The sequence below is a fragment of the Terrapene carolina genome, unplaced genomic scaffold, assembly GCF_002925995.2.
Source record: "Terrapene carolina triunguis isolate 2854851 unplaced genomic scaffold, T_m_triunguis-2.0 Scaffold113, whole genome shotgun sequence".
Lineage (NCBI taxonomy): Eukaryota > Metazoa > Chordata > Testudines > Emydidae > Terrapene > Terrapene triunguis.
Genome location: NW_020664464.1, coordinates 28589849 through 28607303, shown reverse-complemented (window position 1 = coordinate 28607303; position 17455 = coordinate 28589849).

Sequence of the window (17455 nt, the reverse complement as noted above, 5' to 3'; positions counted from 1 at the left end):
TCTGCTCAGCCCCCAACGCCTCCATGCCAGAACTGCTCACACAGGAGCTGTGCTGTCATTGGATGGGGTCCCCTTGTCATGCACTCACTCTATCCCCCTGTAAGGAAGGCACAGAGTAGAGGCTAGGAGTACCATTCACTATTGGTTCATTCTCTAGTGGTAATTCTGCTGATTTAGACACTCATCCTACTTAGAGCAGCTAATTTCCTGGCTCTGTGCCGCCTCCTCTACCCCAGCGTAGCTCCATAGAGCTCCATGGGTGCAGTGATGCTTCTGGGGGTTTTCAGAAAGCGGAAGTAGACCTGGAGTGCCAGCCCCCAACTTCTGTGGGTGTTTGGAGCCCTTCCACGCCCTCTTGCTCTCATTTAACCCTCCTCTGTGATGTAGAACAGAAGGCTCCAAAAACCCACAGATGGAGAGGAGTCAGTGCTGTGTGACCTTCTCCTGGGAGCCCCCAATGCACTATTTCACTAATACTGCACAGCTCGGTGTGTTTGGGGCATGGCTAAGTGGAGCAGACCACTAACAAAGAATACTCTAAACATTTCCTTTGGTGTTTCAAAGCCCTTTCTGGATCAATAGATTATACAATATTATAAAAACTAACACAAGCGTATGGGTAAAATGTTCAAAAGCATGTAAGTGACTTAAAAGCCTATGGGCCATTTTTAAAGGTGTTTAAGCACCTAACTAGCTCAAAGAGTATGTAGAAAAACCTGTGGCTGGCCCCTGCCAGCCAACTTGGGTTCGCGAGACTCAGACAGCGAGGCTGTCTCACTGCTGTGTAGACTTCCGGGCTCGGGCTGGAGCCTGAGGTCTAGTACCTCCCACCTCACAGGGTCCTAGAGCCTGGGCTCCAGGCAAGCCCAGAAGTATACAAAGCAATGACATAGCCCCGTAAGCCTGAGTCAGCTGGCATGGGCCAGCCGCAAGTGTCTAGTTGCTGTGTAGACATACCCTAAGTGGGTAAGCTGCTTTTGAAAATGGCACTTAGGATCCTAAGTCTCCTTGGAAGTCAATGGGGCTTAGGCTCCTATGGGCTATATTTTTAAAGCGATTAGGCACTTAACTCCCATTGACATCAATTAGTTAGATGTTAAAAAGGTATTTAAGTGCCTGACCTGAAATCAGTCATTTTTGAAAATGGGACTTAGGCTCCAAAGTCACTTTGGCATCACTATAGTATGTTTTCATGAAGGCCGGCATCCTGGTGACATAAAATGGATGGCATCACTTCCTTGGATTTCTGTCTCCCATCTACTCTTCTTTATTTATTCCATTATGAAATGTGTAGGGGTCAGGTTGCTCCTTGTTATAAAACAAGCTGAAAGTTTAGCTATATTAATTTCAGGTTACCCTGATATCACTTACAACTGTCCAGTCTCTCCTGAATAGAATAATAGATCTGGTTATGCAAAATTGATGCATCTAGTCCACGGGGAGAAACCAGCAGTTGTCAGAATACAAAGAAAGGACTGTTCTAGGTTGATATGACAAATAAGTGAACAGCCTTTGATCAAACTAAATTATGCTAGAGCTCATCAAAAATCAAAAGTTTTGCATGTTGTTTCTTTCAGGAGAGATTAAATAATGCCAGGAAGGAAGAGATTTTTAAAGACAGCAAAACAAAGTTCCACTTTTATTTTCCCCCTACAAGTTGCAAGTATGGGGTAGAAAGAAAGCACCTATAATCAGCATCTCAACTAATCAGATCACTCAGTTAATTGCCATGTTAGAAGGAGATGTTGCCTCCTGCATCTTAATAACAAACCATTCCTTTGTTTAGGTGGGAAAACTAACTTTTTGTTAAACATAGTTGTTTGGGTGGTTTTTAATTAAAAATATGTGGGTGATTTAATCTGAAAAGACATTTGTTGAGTATTAATGTATTAAAATACACAGCATTTCTAGTTGGAGCCAGAGAACGACTTGTCTTCGCCTTGCAATCCTTGGTGTCACTTGAACTGCTCATGTGACAACCCTCTAATATGAAAAGAGACAATAGGCATTGTTGGGTGCACATATTAATAAATAAAAGAGACACAGTGTGAGCAAACAAAGGCTGCTTCCTGGAACGTTGTGTCACAAGATTCCCAGGGTCAAATCCTGTTCTCTTTTCTCACATGAGAAGCCCCACTGAAATCAAAGGTCTTGATTCTCCTCTGTTTTACAGCAGTATAATTCCACTGGGTCAGATTCTTATCTTGTTTACACTGGCCCGCTGATTTCAGAGTTATTCCCAAGTTTGCCCCTGGGTATCTGAAAACTGGGCTTTCTGGCAGTGTTTGAGTAAGACAAGCAAGATTTGGTCCCCATTATGAATATCTGCAGGGTTGTAATCAGATTGCAAAATCAGCAGGAGTTCACAGGAGTTGCACTCAAATGTTAATTTTCCAACATAATAAATTTTTGGCAATGTCTATATAGGCGTCTTGTTCTTTTCACTGGAGATAGAACAAGGATACATACAAGGATTGGGCCCCAACTCTGAAAGAGAGGGAAGCAAAGAGAACTACTTTCAAGGTCTGTGTTCCTCACTACAGTGTAATGTAGTTCTCAGTCCTTTCCAGAACTGGTTGGTCCAGAACACGGCTGGGTGAAATGCCGTGTGGTGACACTAGCCAGCAAAAACTCTACTAATTAGATGAAATATGAGAACACCAGAGGCCTCAAACAATCCCTTTTATATTCATTCCCCCCAAGTTCTGCCTCTTTTCTACCTGAAAGGCAGATATCCCCTGTGATTTGCCTCCAAATTCAGAACCATGTTACACCATTCTAACAGTGTGTTGCTTTTTCTCTCACACATGCACAGCCTGCTCTTACCACTTAGGCACAGATTACAATCATGACTAGTGGTGACTTGACACCTAAACATAATAGACCATCATACATATTGGCACAAATGGGACGGTCCTCTTAGAAAGGATATCTGAGACTTGTGCAACTGACTAGTTCTGGCTGGCTTCTAAAAACACCAAAATTTGCTTTCTGGACAGCTCCCAGTTAGATTTGTCTCCCTCCTATAATGTTTTGCAGACCACTCTGCAAGAAGTAACTGCAAACAGAAAAGTCTCTAGTTATGCATCTTTCCAATGGTAAAGGCTGCTATATAAACCATTAGGACATGCATAAAATAGTGAAAACAGTGAGTAAGATTAGAAAATGAGCATTTTTCAACAATTAAATCTCCACTGAAAAAGTTTAAACAACTTTCCTATTATTGTGCTGATAGAAACCACAGTATACACTGTTGAGGTTGCAAAACTCTTCATTATCATTCCTTTCCTTCCCCTGCTTGTTTTTATATGCTCTTAATGTTACAAAATATTTCCTTTGCTGAAATTTTCCATGCTTGCTCTCCACTTAAAGATGAGTATTTTAGGAAAACTTGAACAAAATCTCATCATCCATTTTTTTTCACGTAACGGCAGAGTGAATCTAATCCTTTCCTTGGCTGAATTTCTAGCCCACCCTTTTTTAAAATAGGGTGATGAGAAAAAACAACAGAAGCTTGAAAGTTGGCATGGACATAGCCCTTATTGAAGAGTATGTAACTCACTTAGTATGGAAAAAATGGTTTCAGTTTAACAAAGTTGGAACTAGTGTTGAGCAAATGGCACATAGAGCTACATTGTGCCCGTGTCTTATTCAACCAGTTGCAGTAATGGAGAATAAGACACTTCCCATGCACCCCGCTCTTGCCCCCCTCCCACATACACACCTCCTTGCTGGGTCTTGAATCCCCTGAACGAGCTTTGACCAATCAGAGTGTTGAAAACACCTAGGCCATTTTATAAATTTATGTAATGGCTTCAGAAAACTGTACTGAAGTAAAGATTTCTGATTGGCTATTGATGGCATCCTTTTTAGGTCAATGCCCATTCAGACTGTTTTCCTTTATTTTTTTTGTGATCTCAATATAATAGCAATACAATATTTCAACTGGTGCATTTCTAGGGGATTATTGTACTTGCTGGATGGTTAAACATCATCCGAGGCATGCAATAATTGCCCAAAAATGCACTGCCTATTGTGTTTTAGTGTTTAAATAGAACAGGGGATCTAATAAGGATAAACTTGTTTGAAGAAAGGTATTCTTAGTTGTAGTGAAAGTGCATAAACAATAGCATGTATGTGGAGCCAAAGGTGTTAAAATACAATTAATTTTACCTGAATGCTTTCAAAAGTCTTATGTTTGCACCAGCCGATCACAAAATCATAGCTATTAGACATGGAAAATCCTGTTAGATCCTCTAGCCCATCCCAGTGCAGGATTACTTACAGTAATTTCTTATGTAGAACTTCCTTATAGAGCAGACTTTAGTAACTGGAAATTACTACAAAACAGCTATGTTAATCTGAGGCCATTCACATTTGATATCACCACAGGTGAATTCTTTTCTAACAAGACATCAGCCCTTTCACGGCTGCTGTGTTAATTGGGTGGGGAAGAATCAGGAACTGAAACATAGAGCAGCAGTGTTGTGTTTAGAGCAGCATGTTGGTGTAAATTGGACAAGTCAGTTTTTGTTGTTGTTTTAGGCAGGATGTTTGAGTCTGCTGGCTTTTACATAAATGATTGCTTTGCTTAGCCTTAAATCAAGCTTGGTTTGCGGTGTCTGACCTAGGTGGTATAAACAATCCAAATTAATATAGTTGTAACCTGTATGCAAAATGAAGTATGTTTTCTTCCTTTTTCTCCCAGTGATTTTGAGGGTTAGAGGGCTAGACTCTGAATTTCATAGTGGCTTTCATCTGACGACCCCAAGTGCTTTAGGCCATGTCTTCTTTGCATGCTAACCATGAATTAAGCAGTCATGGTTTAATCAGTGTGCGGCAGCCTAACCTACTGCAGCAAGGCCGCATGTTGCTGTCAATCCCCATGTCTGCACTGGGGCCATAGCTGGTGTGATATGCAGTACGGATATCTGGGTGCATATCCTGAGATTCATAGCACCACAACTCACTGTGTAGCTCTCTGCTTGCATTATCAGAATGTCTGTCCACTCTGGGATTGAGAAAAAATGACCTAGGCCTAGGAAATTCATCCTGGGCAAGACCCAAACTGGTGTCATAGCTTGCTATTACTTGCAGACGATAAGGATCCTGCTTTCCCTAATAACTGACAACGGCTTCTTTTTAGGGAGGCAGTTTTTTTTTGTGCCTCTGCAGAAGCTGCTGCCAGCAAATAGTGGTGGGCAATGGTAGCAGATGTTTCAAAGGCTACTTTTGATCTGGAGAAGGGAGATGCAGTGACTTATAAGCAAAAGTACAACAAAAGACTGGGACCATGAGGAGATGCTGCTTCTCCTGGAAGATCTCCCATGTGTAGACAGCTGCTTCTGGACCAGGACCACAAATATGCATTAGTAGGACTGCATTATAATGGAAATGCGGGATGACCAGCAGTGGGACTAGAATTTTTGAGAGGGGGGACCCACATTCTTGGAACTGTCAATAGCTTGCCCTGGCCCTTGAGCAGCAGACCTACCAGATGAGAGAAATCTATTTTTACTTCTTCCAGTAATGGACCAAAATAAGACCAGCAATAAACCCGCTTCTGCCCTAGGAGGTGCCTTAACATACTGGGGTATTTTCTTGGTAATGAAATAAGAACAGAAATGTTGGCGCACTCAGCCAGAATGTTGGCAGAGTAGAGCTTTTGTATATATAGACAATCAGTTAATTTGGGGAGCGTTTCATTCCTGGATTCCGCTTTACCGACGTTATGCTAGAGAATGCCATTTAGGTTTACTGAATGGGATATCTACTTCGAGTGATTAAACATTTGAGTGTGTCTTTGTAGGATGTGATTCAAGGGCTGGAAGCCTTTTTTTGTAACTACTGAAATGTGAGAGGGTCTGGATAATTTCCTTCCAGAAGGATGTAGCTCTGTGTGCTATCCAATTAAATGTAGTCCATATTCAACCATCAGTACAATTTAATGGAGATACTGTATGGTATGGCATCTTTTGCTTAAACAGTTCTTTGGTCTTGATTACTTTAAAATGTATTTTTAAGAAACTAAATGTACTTTGAAGAAAGGGAGTGTTGATGAGGCAAAGGTTGAGGGCACAGGTTAAGAAGAGCAAGGAATTGCGTTGCTCTTTCTATAAATTAGAGAAGGGGACAAAACCAGTTTGACAAGTTCCACATACCCCCATGTGTGGAGGTATCTGCCCTACATACGGGTAGGGCACATTTTTAAAGTTCTTACATCAGTTACACAACCAGCATCTCTGGATACTTGTTAGTCCAAATAAGCCCTGAAAGAGATTAGCACAAGTGGATATTTTGTGGTTCAGTGAGGGCTTCTGCCTGTCTCAAAGGCTGCTCCTTCTCTGTGGTGTAATCTCTCCAATACTTGCCTGCAGCTTTTTATGTTGTTTCTGACTCTGGGGATAATGCGGGCCACAGTTGTGTCTGTCAACAGCTGGAAGAAACATCCAAAAATCGCTTATGAAATGCGCATAAAGGGATAAAAGCTATTTGGACAATTAACATTTTAGAATTTGTTACACAGTGTCTGTGTTGTACTTCATGAGCTGGCTTCTTCTGGAGGGTCAGCAAAAGAGCTCCATTACACTAATGCACCTTACTCTGAGCATGCTCAGCTACCCTAAAACTAAAGTCCAAGCACTGTTGCTGAAAAGTGTGGCCTTCCTGGGCCTTGTTGTTGACTTAGCATCACAGGAGCCAAGAAGTCCCATCATGCTATTTTGCAACAGCCACTTTCTTTCCTTCTCAGGACAGTCCTCCCAGCCCCTTGGAGCTTGCCAAGTTTTGTTTTCAATTCAAGGGCCCCCACAGATTAATTAAATTCAAAACTGTGGCCAGGCTTTTGTGATGATAGTAACACCATACACTTTCTCCCATGAGATCATAGCACGCTTAAAATGATTGTTGTGGCAGGGAAAGCATTAGGATCTTATAAGGTTCCTTCCCCAGGGATGTCCCTCTGAGGCTATTAAATTTTTAAAAGTTGCTCTGACCATTAGGTTAAGGTCTATCTAAGAGACCAGTAAGAGTTGCTGTATAAGTCTTCTATAAAGGTTGCTTTTCCTGTAGTCTCTTTACACAAGAAGGGTAAAAAGAGAATGTAAAAGCACAATGGGATCTTGAGAGAGCATCAATCGCTGTTCCTGACCAATAGTTGTAGCTTTACGATTAGGATATTTGGGAAGGTTTTTCCTGATACTCTTTTTAAATGGTTCATGTGAATTCACTGTATAGGGGCATGTCTACATGGTGCACTAGTGAGCCTTTTTTGTGTATTCCGCTTGCCTTTACACAAGCATACTTAGACTTCTATGCAGTTTTTATATGGCTGATTTTATCTGAGAAGCCTTATACTAAACTGCCCCCAGTTACCAGTCACACTTTGCTTTAACATCTGCATCTTCACTGAGTGAATTCATGCTTAATGTGGCAGTTCAATAGTTTGGATCAACAATCTCTGCAGTCTGAGAAACAAAGAGTGTTCTTTTAAGGTTTTACCAACAGTCCAGCCTGCTGCTGTAGGTTAATCTGTAATAAAATTCAGTTTCAGTCTCAAATCCCCATATAAAAAGGAAAAAGCACACGCTCTGCAGGTTTTTCTGCTTCACCAGTCAAACCTGAGTCAAAGGAGCATGCTGCCTTTTCTGCCCTTGTAGTGTTCAGTGTCCCTGGGTAGCATCAATCAAAAGTATACTAGGATTTTAGAATATACTTCAACACATGAGAAAAACAGTCCACAACACCCCTATGATGGCAGCCTTACCACCTGGTTCCAGCCCCCTCAAGGAAGGACCAAGCAGAGCCTTTAATAAAATGTAAAGAATTTCAGGCAAGTGTTGAGTAGAAACAGCACTAGCAGAAGTCTCTATACTGGAAGTCCAAACTCTCACCCCAAGGATATTGTAAAACTATTATATCTTACAGGTACTGTACTGGATGCTTGAATCCTACATTATTAGCCTGATGTGTGTACATTGTTCAAGGAAGTGGAAACTCATTGCAGCAAAAATATTAGAATTTTTTTTTCAGCAAAATCAACTACTTATACAGCCTACCTGAGATCTTGGATAGGAACAGGGGAAGGAATATACAGCTGGATCTTTCAAATGAGAAAATATAACCCCTAGAAAATCAAAAAGAAACAAAATGGGAAAAGTCCTGGTGGCTCACCTCAATGGTTACTTTCAGCTGGTGTGATACCATAGTTTCCAAACAGTTAGCAATGCATGTGGAACTTCTGGCTGTCATGTAAATGAGTGTGTGACCACTGCCATCATGGCCCACACACCGGGGATTAAGCCAAGGACCTCTAGAGCTAAAAGCACAAGCTGCTACAGATTGAGCTGAACAGCCAGTGTTCTCTAGGTGGGGGCTGTAACAGATTCATGCTCTAGATGGAGCAGGCATAGAGAAGAACTAGGAAAACACACTCACTTGTGGATTACAAATGCAAATTATTTATTTTCATCCAATTAAAAATGTGAACCCAAAACTCAGGGCTTGCGAAGACCCACAAGCCATAACAAACAACAAAAGTTGGCATGAACCCCACAAGCCGAAACTCCTGATTTTTACTGTTTCACAATATGTACTATCCACACACCAATGTCCTCTGCAAACAGCTCACCCCCTGGCAATAACCTGTTGGTTGCCAATCAGCTTTATTATTGAAACAGGCATGTTGTAAATGAAAAATAATAAAGAGAACACTAGCCTTAAGATCCAGGTTTGCAGAGCAACAGGAGCTGGGAACACTGAACAGCACTCTGACTACAGTGATTTGGAAAATTTTGGGATTATCTGTTGCCTGATACCTTGTGAGGTCATTTATACTAGTGCAAAGTGGGTGTAAAATACAGTAATACCATTCTTCTTGGTAGCCGTTCACACCCACGCTGCATTCCTTTTGTACTGGTGTAAATAGACCAACAGAGGAGATGTCTATACTACAGCAGGTACAGTGGTGCAGTTGCACTGCTGTAGCGCTTCTGGTGAAGATGCTCTAAGCCAATGGGAGAGAGCATGCTTGTTGGCTTAACTCCTGTCTCCATGAGAGATGGTAGCTATGTCGGCGGGAGAAGCTCTCCCACCGACATAGCCCTGTCCATACCGGCATTTAGGTCAGTGTAATTTATGTCACTCCAGGGTGTGGATTATTCACATCCCTGAGCAATGTAAATTATATGGAAGTAATTTGTAGTGTAGACATAGCCAGAGAAACTGACCGCTTGTGTTACTCCCTAGCAATCCACTTCTGTCTCAACCAGGATAACTGTTGATGAGCAGAGGCAGCTGTGTTCAGCCCTTCTTAGGTGACAGGTTATTTGGGGAGGAGATAAAGAATTACATTTTTACAATCTGTCTTTCCTCTTAGTAATTACTGCCATAATTAACATCTCTCAGATGGCTGACTATCTTTTGTGTGGGTGCAAGCAGATAGCTAAACCCCGAAATGTCAAGAATTACCCCTTTAATTTTGACCTTAATTATTTGTGTCTGCAAAACTGTGAGTGTGTAAAGACAAACTGCCTTTAAATCAGGCCTAAAGGAAGCCAAGTGGAATGGAATACAGAAAAATATCAAGTTAACTTTTAACCCCCAAAAGTAGAACCAAAACTTCAATAAGTGTCAGAAAACAGAAATGGGAACTTTTTATTCTTTGCACAGGATACTTCACTTCTGGTTTTATATAATGGGCAGCACATCCAATATGTTTTTTATTGGAATATAAGGATTTTGAACAATTTTCCAGTCTAGCTTTTTTTAATGATTTGCATAATTTAAAAATGTTCTTTAATATATTTTTTTTTAGCTTGCATGCTCTGAAAGAATAAAGTCAGAGCTATGTGATTGAGTATCCTGACTAGAGGAATAGCTGCAGGCAACTAGCATCAAGGCAGCTTGTGTGGGAACATTTGAAAAAACAGTACATGTCAAAGACCAGTTATGTTTTGGGATACATTGGGAAAACCAAGAAAACCAATTAAAAAAAAAAAGTAATACATCTCACACACCCCTTTTATATTAACTAAAACAAAATAAAGAGATTTGTGCCAAATTCCTTTTGCCTGAGGTACAAATAGTTCTTTAAGGTCAGTATTGCAAAAAATAAATATTTGGTCTCCTTAAATTAATTAAGTGATGTTTCCTGCTGAACATTCACACGAAGATTCTAAAGACCTGGCATTAATGAAGTGAGTTTGACATGCGTCCAAAGCACTCCGCACTTTTACTCAGGAATATTTAGTTAAATATTCCTTTTTTATTTATTTATTGTAAAATAAACTCACCAGTAGCAGGACATGCAACCACTTGTTCAAGCTCCAAGAAAAACCAAATCAAACTGTACAAAATACATGCTAAAAAGCAGAAAGCAAAAAAAAAAAAAAACTTTGGAAAGATTGGTGGGGCAGATTTGAGAACAGATTAATTTATCCTCAGCTAATTACTCCACAAGGTCAGTTGAGCTGCCACCTCCACTAACAGTCAAGACATATCACAATGGATCAGTCTGTCCATTTGATAAACTCATTCACTAAAACAAGTTGATTTCTGGCACTGGTTGTAGATTAAAAATCAGCCAGTCACTAGTGCTGCTGTAAGGTCTCTTTCTGATCAGTTTCCCCCTCTTCTAGTCTGATTTAATATTTTCAATCTGCTTTACACCCAAAGTTTGTGATTCTGTGTGGTTTGAGAAGGGGTATGGGTGTCAGGACCTGTAAATTCTAATCCCAGCTCTGCCAGGGATTCATTGTGCAATTCTGGGAAGTTATTTAACCCATCTGTAAAATTGGGATAATGCCTACATACTTCAGGGGGATATTGTGAAGTTTAATAAACTAGCTTGTAAAGTGAAAGATGCTATACTATATATAGTGCAAATGATATAAAAGTCATGTCCTTCATGGAATATAGATTCTTGAAGAAAGAGTTGTCCGGGCAAACAAATATTTAGACCTCGATCTACATTTTATGAGGTATCATTCAGTAACAAATCAGTAACTTAATGATCTTTTTTCTTTCAGTGCATAAGGAGATTTGAAGCAGAAATGAAAATTCTACAAAAACAGTTTGAAGCTCAAGTAAGTTTCAATTTTTTTCAGTCTACCCTATTCATTTATAGATAGACATGAACAAAAATGTTCATCCTATTAAGGCCTCAAATCCGCAAGCATGTAGGTATGTGAGTAATTTTACTTGCATGAATAATCCCACTGAAGTCAGTGTCTGCCATGACTTTAAGATTTGTCTACCCTGAAAAGTGTTGCCAATATAGCTATACCAGCAAAATCCTCTAATGGAGACACAGTTATATTGGTATAAAAGTATTTATACCCGTATAGCTTATTCCAGTTCAGTGAGTGAAATAAGTTATACTGGCAAAAGCATTCTTTTTTTTTTTGCTACTATAACTGCATCTATGATTCCAGGACGTTTTTACCACCTAGCTTTTTATCAAGGTAACTACTAGATCTTTTGTTATAAGAGGACATTCAGTCTTTGGGCTCATGGTAATGTGACCAGTGGACACCTTTGACTTCTAAATTTAAGAAAACAAACTAAGTTCAAAACTGAGTAAATTTGTTTAAGATTTGTGTCATTGCTTGCTGTATTGGCGTGAGCAGTGAGCTGCTTTTTGCCCAGTAATATAAAATAAAAATACAAAGTAAACATGCTCCTTACTGTGAGCAAAAAGACATTGCTCGTCCAGTTCCAGGGAGAAGAAAATCCATTGGAGAGTTGTTAGTAGTGATTATAGGAGATTTAGGAAAGAGGTACAGGAAAATGTACGTTCATTAAGTAGGGGCACCTCTAGAAGTGCACAACCAGAGTGCACGTGTATATATTGTGACAAAGTTCCTCCTCTATCTTGGTGGGTCCTCCGCTTATTGGCAGATTTTTTTGCCTCAGAGATTCACCATGTGGGTTGGGGAACAGCCCAGAGACCTTCCCCTCTGGAAGAACCCACAGTCCAGGTCAATTGGGAGGTTTGGGGGGGAACCCGGGCCCGCCCTCTACTCCAGGTTCCAGCCCAGGGCCCTGTGGACTGCAGCTGTCTATAGTGCCTCCTGTAACAGCTGCATGACAGCTACAACTTCCTGGGCTACAACTCCCCATGGCCTCCTCCAAACACCTTCCTTATTCTCACCACAGGACCTTCCTCCTGGTGTCTGATAACACTTGTGCTCCTCAGTCCTCCAGCAGCACACCCTCTCAACTCCTTGCACCTCTTGCTCCCAGCTTCTCACACTCCCACCACAAACTGGGGTGAGCTCCTTTTTAAAACCCAGGTGCCCTGATTTAGCCTGCCTTAATTGATTCTAGAAGCTTCTTCTTAATTGGCTCCAGGTGTCCTAATTAGCCTGCCTGCCTTAACTGGTTCTAGCAGGTTCCTGATTACTCTAGTGCAGCCCCTGCTCTGGTCACTCAGGGAACAGAAAACTACTCATCCAGTGACCAGTATATTTGCCCTCTACCAGACTCCTGTACCTCACTGGTCTGGGTCTGTCACAATATATATATATATGAGAGAGGATATATTTGTGCATGACTACCTGCCTCGTGGGCAGGTGGTACAAGCAACTCATGGCCCTCAGAGACAGAGCACCCCAGCCAGAGAGGTTCAACTTGATGAGCAAAGGGAGATAGAGGTACAGAGAAGAGACTTTCAGGGGCATAGTGCAGCGATACCACCTCCTGTCTGATAGCCCCAGTGCTGTTAAGGAGAATGAAAGTCTCATAGCAGGAAAGCATCAAGGTGGAGAAGAGGGAAATGATCCCATAGTTGGAACCCACCTTCCAGATGATGTCATGGTATCCTCTCGCACTGAGGATATCCTTCTGGAGGCAGGGACCCCAGCTATTAGCAAGAAACAGGTAATAGTAGGCAGGGATTCAATTATTAGAAATATAGATAGTTGGGTTTGTGATGACCAGGAAAACCACAGGGTGAATTTCCTGTTAGGTGCAAAGGTAGCAGATCTAATGAGACATCTAGATAGCCTGATAGGTAGTGCTGGGGAGGTGCAAGTGGTCATGGTACATGTAGGTACCAATGACACAAGAAAAGGTAGGAAATAAGTCCTGGGGGTCAAATTTAGGTTGCTAGGTAAGAGATTAAAGTCCAGGACCTTCATGGTAGCACTCTCTGAAATGCTTTCAGTTCCATGCGTGGGGCCAGTAAGATTGGCAGAACTGCCAGGTCTCATTGCTTGAAGGAGACGATGGTATAGGCAGAAGGGATGTAGCTTTATTAGGAACTGGGAACCTTTTGGGGAAGAAGTTGCCTATACAGGAGGATGGGCTTCACCTAAACCAAAGTGGGACCAGGCTGCTGGCAGGTACAATTAGAAAGGCTATAAAGGATTTTTTTTTTTTAATTCAGGGCTGCGGGACAGATGATAAGTGCCGAGGAGCACATGATTCAGGCAGACACAGATCTTAAGGATGAATTTATTAAAGGGAAAACACTCTATATTCTATTAAAAATGAGAGGAAAGAGGTCGGAGCTAGTGAGGAACAGTCAAATGAAAGAGTCCTGTTTAGATATAATACATGAAGGCAAGCAACTGAATATTGACAAAATATACCAATGCAAAAAGTCTAAATACTAAGATGGGTGAACTAGAGTGCCTGGCATTAAATGAGGATTTTGACATAACAGGCATCGTGGAAACTTGGTGGAATGATGATAGTCCATGAGACACAGTTATACTGGGTATAAATTATAGAGGGAGGACAGAGCATGTCACGCTAGTGGAGGAGTGGCACTATACATAAAAAGAAAGCATAGAATCAAATAAGGTAAAAATCTTAAATGAAACAAACTGCACCATAGAATCTCTCTCTATTTGAAATTCCATCCTTGAATAATAAGAGTGTATATATAGGAATATATTACAGACTACCTGACCAGGATGGTGTCAGTGATTGTGAAATGCTAAGAGAGGTTAGAGAGGCTACAAAAGCAGAAAGCGCAATCAATAATGAGTGATTTCCACAATACCCATATTGACTGGGTAAACGTCCCCTCAAGGCATGATGCAGAGATAAAATTTCTAGACACCACTAATGACTGGTTCTTGAAATCGCTAGTCCTGGGGGCGGACAAGAGGCAATTCTTGATTTAATCCTAAAGAGAACACAGGATCTAGTCCAAGAGGTAACTATAGCTGAACCACTAGGTAATAATGACTGTAATGTAATTAAATTTAGCATCTGTGTTTGTGGGGGATAGTATCAAAAAAAATCCACCCTGGTAACAGGCAACTTTAAAAAGGGGAACTACACAAAAATGAGGATGCTTGTTTGATGGAAACCAAAAGGAGCTGTCACAAGGTTTAAATGCCTGCAGTCAGAATGGGGACTATTTAAAAACCTTATAATAAAACCTCATACTAAATGTATACCCCAAATCAGGAAAGACATTAAGAGGATCAAAAGAATGCCACCATGGCTAAAAAGCAGAGCAATGGAGGCCATTAGAGGCAAAAAAGCGTCCTCTACAATTTGGAAGTCAAATCCTGGTGAGGATAATTGGAGGGGCCATGAATGCTGCCAGGTTAATTGTAAGAGTCTAACAAGGCAGGCCAATAAAGAATTTGAGAAGCAACTTGCTAAAGATGCAAAAACTAACAGTAAATTGCTTAAGTACACCAAAACCAGGAAGCCTGCCAAACAGGCAGTGGGGCCACTAGACGACAAAGGTGCTAAGGGAGCACTCAAGAAAGGTTCTCTGCAATGGCCTTGCCTAAGTGAATTCCTTGCATCGGTCTGCACTGTAGAGAATGTGGGGGTGATCCCATATCAGAGCTATTCTTTTTGGGTGACAAATCTGAAAAACTGGCCTACATTGATACAATACAAAAGGTTTTAGAACTCAAATATGAAATTGCAGAACTACCAGATTGCATACTAATCTATTTGAATTCTTTGAGGGGGTCAGCAAGCATGTCTATATGGGTGATCTAGTCAATATAGTGTATTTGGATTTTCAGAAAGCCTTTGACAAGAGTCTTGACAAAAAGGACTTAAGGAAACTAAATAGCCATGGGATAAGAGCAGGGCCGGCTCCAGCATTTCTGCCGCCCCAAGCACAAAAAAAAAAAAGCCGCGATCGCAATTGCGATCGGCGGTGGCAGTTCAGCGGCAGGTCCTTCGCTCCTAGAGGGACTGAGGGACCTGCCGCCCCCGAACTGCCGCAGGTGCCGCCCCTCTCCCTTGGCTGCCCCAAGCACCTGCTTGTTAAGCTGGTGCCTGGAGCCGGCCCTGGATAAGAGGGAAGTTCCTCTTATGGATCAATAACTGGTTAACAAATAGGAAACAAAAGGTAGGACTAACTGGTCAGTTTTCACAATGAAGAGAGGTCAACGGTGGAATCCACCAAGCACCTGTACTGGGACCTGTGCAGTTCAACATATTCATTATTGGAATCTCCTGTTAATTTGCTGGATGAGTGTTTCAGCTGACTTGAGTTCAAGGTTTTTGTTTTTATGGCTTCTCACCTGGGATTTGCAAATGCAGTTGCATGTCTTGCAAGCGTAATCTTTGTTGCAGGGAGTGTTTGAGGCATTGGTCTTACAACTGGGTCTCTTCTCCTGCAATGACCTTACACCACTCCTCAAAAATGGACACTGCCTCATGGCACAGACGTCTCCATCTGGGTCTGTCCAGTGCAACTAGTTCCCAGGTTTTAATGTCTATCTTGCATGCTTTGAGTTGTCTTTATATCTGAGGATATGTCTTTATATTGAGGATGGGTTCCCATGCTCACTTGGATGTAGAGCACAACTTTCAGTATACAGGAAGCCTCCATAAGAACCACCTGTCTGATGCAGCAAAGTTGAGCCCTGATGAGCATGCTCTTGATGCCAGGGATTTGGCACCTTTCAAGGACTTTGGTGTTGGGGATCCTGTCCTGATGTTGCAGATGGATCTTAGGCAGTGAAGGTGGAAGCTCTCCAGCTGTTTGATGTGGCATCAGTAGAGCATCTGTGTTTCACAGCCGTAGAGTAGTGAGGTAAATATAACAGCACAATAGATTTTTATCTTCGTTCTGAGGCAGACTCTGCTCTCCCTCCAGAGCCTGTGGGTGAGTCTGACAAATTCCAAGCTGGCCTTTGCCGGGTGCTGAATAATTTCATCATCCAACCTGGTGTTTCTGGAAAGTATGTTACCCAGGTAGCAGAATTTCCTGACTCTGTTGTGGGGTATGTTGTCAATTGTGATAATGGTGCTGGTGATACTGGTGGTCTGATGCTGGCTGGTACCTGACCTCAGTCTTTTTCAGGCTGATTGTAACTGAAGCATTCTGAGGAGCAGGCAAAGTGATCCTGATAAGCTGCATGTCTTTGAGTGTGGTGTGCAATGAGGGCATAGTCATCACCAAACAGGAAATCTCTTAATAGCTGTTTAATTACCTTTTTGCAGGCTCTGAGTTGCTGTAGGCTGAATAGACCCCGTGCAATGTAAACCAGATGTGTATGCTTCTGCCAAAGTCCAGGAATGTGAACAAGAGACTGGCTGAGAAGACAAAGATAGAGGAATGGAGCTATTACTCATCTTTGTTTGGTCCCAGTGTTGACAGGGAAAGCTTCTGAAGAGTCACAGATGACAGCAATCATCTTCTCTGGACAGTCAAATTTATGAAGGCGTTTCCATAAGCCCTCGCAATTTACCATGTTAAAGGCCTTGGTCAGGTTAATAATTCATAGATTCATAGATTCATAGATTCTAGGACTGGAAGGGACCTCGAGAGGTCATCGAGTCCAGTCCCCTGCCCGCATGGCAAGACCAAATACTGTTTAGACCATCCCTGATAGACATTTATCTAACCTACTCTTAAATATCTCCAGAGATGGAGATTCCACAACCTCCCTAGGCAATTTATTCCAGTGTTTAACCACCCTGACAGTTAGGAACTTTTTCCTAATGTCCAACCTAGACCTCCCTTGCTGCAGTTTAAGCCCATTGCTTCTTGTTCTATCCTCAGAGGCTAAGGTGAACAAGTTTTCTCCCTCCTCCTTATGACACCCTTTTAGATCCCTGAAAACTGCTATCATGTCCCCTCTCAGTCTTCTCTTTTCCAAACTAAACAAACCCAATTCTTTCAGCCTTCCTTCATACGTCATGTTCTCAAGACCTTTAATCATTCTTGTTGCTCTTCTCTGGACCCTTTCCAATTTCTCCACATCTTTCTTGAAATGCGGTGCCCAGAACTGGACACAATACTCCAGCTGAGGCCTAACCAGAGCAGAGTAGAGCGGAAGAATGACTTCTCGTGTCTTGCTCACAACACACCTGTTAATACATCCCAGAATCACGTTTGCTTTTTTTGCAACAGCATCACACTGTTGACTCATATTTAGCTTGTGGTCCACTATAACCCCTAGATCCCTTTCTGCCGTACTCCTTCCTAGACAGTCTCTTCCCATTCTGTATGTGTGAAACTGAT